The sequence below is a fragment of the Grammomys surdaster genome, unplaced genomic scaffold (genome assembly GCF_004785775.1).
Source record: "Grammomys surdaster isolate TR1022 unplaced genomic scaffold, NIH_TR_1.0 126051, whole genome shotgun sequence".
Lineage (NCBI taxonomy): Eukaryota > Metazoa > Chordata > Mammalia > Rodentia > Muridae > Grammomys > Grammomys surdaster.
In genome coordinates this window covers 5,186,376-5,192,624 of record NW_021620862.1, presented here as the reverse complement: position 1 = coordinate 5,192,624, position 6,249 = coordinate 5,186,376, and positions in this window count along the sequence as shown.

Sequence of the window (6,249 nt, the reverse complement as noted above, 5' to 3'; positions counted from 1 at the left end):
GTGGCTGAGCCGTCCAGAGTTGGAGACCAGCATGTTTGGTGTTGGGGTTGGGCACAAGAGAGCAAGATTTTGTCTCAGCCATGAAACCTCTTGCAAGCTAGGGAGGTGGCTCAGTAGAGCTTGATGTACGGTCATGAGGACATAAGCTGAGTTCCCAGCAGACATGTAAAGCTGGGCAACCGTGGTAGGAGTACTGGAGGATGACATGGAGAGGACCTCACAGGAGGATGACTTGGAGAGGAGCTTGCGAGGCAGACAATCTACCAAGTTATGAGCTCTAGGTTCAGTTGAAAAGGCTCTAGAGGCCGGGCAGTGGTGGCGCACGCCTTTAATCCCAGCACTTTGGAGGCAGAGGCAGGCGGATTTCTGAGTTCGAGGCCAGCCTGGTCTACAGAGTGAGTTCCAGGACAGCCAGGGCTACACAGAAAAACCTAAAAAAAAAAGAAAGAAAGAAAAGACTAGAGATCTTGTATCAAAAGATAAACAATAAAGATTTGCCCACCACACCCAAGCTTATGCATATATACCACACAAAAGGGTTTCTGGGATGGGGTATATCTCAGTGGTAGTGGTAGAGTGCCCAGCGTGTGTGAGGCCCTGAGGTCAATCCACTATACTCAGAAAAAAAGGAGGTGGGAGGAATGCCTTGAATTTTCAGATTGTGAAAAACTTCTATGCTCCAAGTCTAGTTTAGAGTTGTGTCTCAGGTGGAGCACTTTATCCAGTTTGATCTTCAGCACAAGAAGAAAATAGAAGTTCAGGCTGCTGGTGCTGCACACCTTTAATCCCAGTGCTTGGAGGGTGCAAGCCGGCTGATATCTCTGAGTTTGAGGCCAGGCTGTTCTACAGAGAAAGTTCCAGGACAGCCAAGGCTACATGTGCACAGAGAAACCATGTCTCAAAAAACCAAAAAGGTTTATGTTAGAAATGTGGTTCAGTTTTGAAACAATTGTCTCAAATGTGTGAGGCCTTAGAGGAAGAACCAAAACAGAAACTGGACTGTCCCTGACCTAAAGGCATGGAATTTAAAGGTACTTTCTTAGAGGCAGGCACTGAGCAACTCAGGTGCTGTGGTGCCTTTCATGTCCTCATTCTCCCAACACATTAAGCTTTTTTTTTTTTTTTTTTTTATTGGATGATTTATTTACATTTCCTATGTTGTCCCCTTACCCCATCCCCCACCACCCCCTCGGAACCCCCAATCCCCTCACCCCTCCTCCTTCTTCTCTGTGAATGTAACCTCTATCTACACCCCCCCCACTCCCACCTCCCCACCCTCAAAATTCCCACCCCCTGGGGCATCCAGCCTTCATGAGGTCAAGGTTCTCTTCTTCCACCTATGCCCAGCAGGGCCCTCCACTTTTACATATTCAGCTGAAGCCCTGGATCCCCCCCTAAGTGCTCCCAGGCTGGTGGTTTAGACCCTGGGAGCTGTGGTTGGTTGGTATTGTTGCTCTCCTCATGGTGCCACAAACCCTTTCAGCTCCTTCAGTCTTCACTCTAACTCCTCTATTGAGAACCCCATGATCAGTTCAATGGCTAGTTGTGAGCATCTGCCTCTGAATATGTCTGACTCTTGAAGGCCTCTGAGGAGATATCCATATCAGGCTCTTATCAGCATGCACTTCCTGTCTTCCACATCAGCATCTACCTTTGGTGATTGCACATGGGATAGATACTCAGGTGGAGTGGTCTTGAGACGGCCCCTCCTTCAGTTTCTGTCCCTCACTTTGTCTCCATATTTGCTCCCTTGAGTATTTTGTTGCTCCTTCTAAGAAGGACCGAATCACCCTCACTTGGTCTTCCTTCTTTATGGGCTTCATGTGGCCTGTGAGTTGCATCTTGGGCATTTCAAGGTTCTAGGCTAATATCCAATAATCAGTGAGTGAATACCATGTGTGTTCTTTTGTGATTGGCTTACCTCACTCAGGATGATAATTTCTAGTTCCATCCATTTACCTAGGAACCTCTCGAATTCATTGTTTTTAATAGCTGAGTAATACTCCATTGTGTAAATATACCACATTTTTTGAATCCATTCCTCAGTTGAAGGACATCTGGGTTCTTTCCAGCTCCTGGCTATTATAAATAAGGCTGCTATGAACATAGTTGAGCATATGTCCTTGTTATATGTTCGAGCATCTTCTGGGTATATGCCTAGGAGTGGTATAGCTGGATCCTCGGGTAATGCTATGTCCAATTTTCTGAGGAACCGCCAGACTGATTTCCAAAGTGGTTGCACCATCTTGCAGTCCCACCAACAATGGAGGAGTGTTCCTCTTTCTCCACACCCTCGCCAGCATCTACTATCACCTGAGTTTTTAATCTTAGCCATTCTGACTGGTGTGAGATGGAATCTCAGGGTTGTTTTGATTTGCATTTCCCTGACGACTAAGGATGCTGAACATTTCTTTAGATGCTTCTCGGCCATTCGAGTTTCTTCTGTTGAAAATTCTTTGTTAAGCTCTATACCCCATTTTTTAATAGGGTAATTTGGTTGTCTGGAGTCTAATTTCTTGAGTTCTTTGTATATATTGGATATTAGCCCTCTATCAGATGAAGGATTGGTAAAGATCTTTTCCCAATTTGTTGGTTGTCGTTTTGTCCTATTGACAGTGTCCTTTGCCTTACAGAAACTTTGCAATTTTATGAAGTCCCATTTGTCAATTCTCGATCTTAGAGCATATGCCATTGGAGTTCTGTTCAGGAACTTTTCCCCTGTGCCCAAGTATTCGAGGCTTTTCCCCACCTTCTCTTCTATTAGTTTCAGTGTATCTGGTTTTATGTGGAGGTCCTTTATCCACATAGACTTGAGCTTTGTACAAGGGGAAAAGAATGGATCAATTTTCATTCTTCTACATGTTGTCTTCCAGTTGAACCAGCACCATTTGTTGAAAATGCTGTCCTTTTTCCACTGGACAGTTTTAGCTCCTTTGTCAAAGATCAAGTGACCATAGGAGTGTGGGTTCATTTCTGGGTCTTCAATTCTATTCCATTGATCTTCCTGCCTGTCTCTGTACCAATACCAGGTAGTTTTTATCACTATTGCTCTGTAGTACAGCTTGAGGTCAGGGATGGTAATTCCTCCAGAAGTTCTTTTATTGTTGAGAATAGTTTTCGCTATCCTGGGTTTTTTGTTATTCCATATGAATTTGAGAATTTCCTTTTCTAACTCTGTGAAGAATTGAGTTGGGATTTTAATGGGGATTGCATTGAATCTGTAGATTGCTTTTGGCAAGATGGCCATTTTTATTATATTAATCCTGCCAATCCATGAGCATGGGAGATCTTTCCATCTTCTGAGATCTTCTTCAATTTCTTTCTTCAGAGACTTGAAGTTCTTGTCATACAGGTCTTTCACTTGCTTGGTTAGATTCACACCAAGGTATTTTATATTATTTGCAACTATTGTGAAAGGTGTCATTTCTCTAATTTCTTTTTCAGTCTGTTTATCTTTCATGTAGAGGAAGGCTACTGATTTGTTTGAGTTGATTTTATAACCAGCCACTTTGCTGAAGTTGTTTATCAGGTTTAGGAGTTCTCTGGTGGAAGTTTGGGGGTCACTTAAGTATACTATCATATCATCTGCAAATAGCGATATTTTGACTTCTTCCTTTCCTATTTGTATCCCTTTGACTTCTTTTTGCTGTCTAATTGCTCTGGCTAAGACTTCCAGTACTATATTGAATAGGTAGGGGGAGAGTGGGCAACCTTGTCTAGTCCCTGATCTTAGTGGGATTGCTTCAAGTTTCTCTCCATTTAGCTTGATGTTGGCTACTGGTTTGCTGTAAATTGCTTTTACTATGTTTAGGTAGGGGCCTTGAATTCCTGATCTTTCCAAGACTTTTATCATGAAGGGATGTTGAATTTTATCAAATGCTTTCTCAGCATCTAGTGAGATGATCATGTGGTTTTTTTCTTTAAGTTTGTTTATATAGTGGATTACATTGATGGATTTCCGAATATTGAACCATCCTTGCATTCCTGGGATAAAACCTACTTGATCATGATGGATGATTGTTTTGATGTGGTCTTGGATTCGGTTTGCTAGAATTTTATTGAGTATTTTTGCATCGATGTTCATAAGGGAGATTGGTCTGAAGTTCTCTTTCTTTGTCGGGTCCTTGTGGGGTTTGGGTATGAGTGTAATTGTAGCTTCATAGAACGAATTGGGTAGTGTTCCTTCTGTCTCTATTTTGTGGAATAGTTTGAAGAGAATTGGTATTAGGTCTTCCTTGAAGGTCTGATAGAATTCAGCACTAAAACCATCTGGTCCTGGGCTTTTTTTAGTGGGGAGGCTTTTGATGACTGCTGCTATTTCCTGAGGGGTTATGGGACTATTTAGATGGTTTATCTGCTCCTGGTTTAACTTCGGTACCTGGTATCTGTCTAGGAAATTGTCCATTTCATCCAGGTTTTCCAGTTTTGTTGAGTATAGGCCTTTGTAGTAGGATCTGATGATTTTTTGAATTTCTTCAGTTTCTGTTGTTATGTCTCCCTTTTCAGTTCTGATTTTATTAATTTGGATACTGTCTCTGTGCCCTCTGGTTAATCTGGCTAAGGGTTTATCTATCTTGTTGATTTTCTCAAAGAACCAACTCCTGGTTTTATTGATATTTTGTATTGTTCTTTCTGTTTCTATTTGGTTGATTTCAGCCCTGAGTTTGATTATTTCCTGCCTTCTACTCCTCCTGGGTGTATTTGCTACTTTTTGTTCTAGAGCTTTTAGTTGTGCAGTCAACTTGTTAGTGTGTGCTCTTTCCAGTTTCTTTTTGTAGGCACTTAGAGCTATGAGCTTTCCTCTTAGCACTGCCTTCATGGAGTCCCACAAGTTTTGGTATGATGTGTCTTCATTTTCATTGAATTCTAAAAAGTCTTTTATTTCTTTCTTTATTTCTTCCTTGACCAAGTCATCATTGAGTAGAGAGTTGTTCAGTTTCCATGTGTACGTGGGTTTTCCATTGTTTTTGTCATTATTAAAGACCAGTCTTAGTCCGTGGTGATCTGATAAGATGCAAGGGATTATTTCAACCTTTTTGTATCTGTAGAGGCTTGTTTTGTGACCAATTATATGGTCTATTTTGGAGAAGGTACCATGAGGTGCTGAGAAAAAGGTATATTCTTTTGTTTTAGGATGAAATGTTCTATAGATGTCTGTTAAGTCCATTTGGTTCATAACTTCTGTTAATTTCAAAGTGTCTCTGTTTAGTTTCTGTTTCCATGATCTGTCCATTGCTGACAGTGGGGTGTTGAAATCCCCCACTATTATTGTGTGAGGTGTAATGTGTGTTTTGAGCTTTAGTAAAGTTTCTTTTATGTATGTAGGTGCCCTTGCATTTGGAGCATAGATGTTCAGAATTGAGAGTTCACCTTGGTAGATTTTTCCTTTGATGAGTATGAAGTGTCCTTCCTTATCTTTTTTGATTAATTTTGGATGAAAGTCGATTTTATTTGATATTAGAATGGCTACTCCAGCTTGTTTCTTGGGGCCATTGGCTTGAAAAATTGTTTTCCACCCTTTTATTCTGAGGTAGTGTCTGTCTTTGTCACTGAGGTGCGTTTCTTGTATGCAGCAAAATTCTGGGTCTTGTTTGTGTATCCAGTCTGATAGTCTGCGTCTTTTTATTGGGGAATTGAGACCATTGATGTTAAGAGATATTAAGGAAAAATGATTGTTGCTTCCTGTTATTTTTGTTATTAGAGGTAAAGTTATGTTTGTATCTTTTTTGGGGGTTGTTGGAAGATTACTTACTTGCTTTTCCTAGGTTGTAGTTTCCCTCCTTGTGTTGGCATTTTCCATCAATTATCCTTTGAAGTGCTGGGTTTGTGGGAAGATATTGTGCAAATTTGGTTTTGTCATGGAATATCTTGGTTTCACCATCTATAGTGATTGAGAGTTTTGCTGGGTATAGTAATCTGGGCTGGCAATTGTGTTCTCTTAGTGTCTGTATGATGTCAGTCCAGGCTCTTCTGGCTTTTATAGTCTCTGGTGAGAAGTCTGGTGTAATTCTTATAGGTCTGCCTTTATATGTTACTTGACCTTTTTCCCTTACTGCTTTTAGTATTTTTTCTTTGTTTTGTGCATCTGATGTTTTGATTATTATGTGACGGGAGGTATTTCTTTTCTGGTCTAGTCTATTTGGTGTTCTGTAGGCTTCTTGTATGTTTATGGGCATCTTGTTCTTTAGGTTAGGGAAGTTTTCCTCAATAATTTTGTTGAAGATATTTACTGGCCCTTTAAGTTGGGAA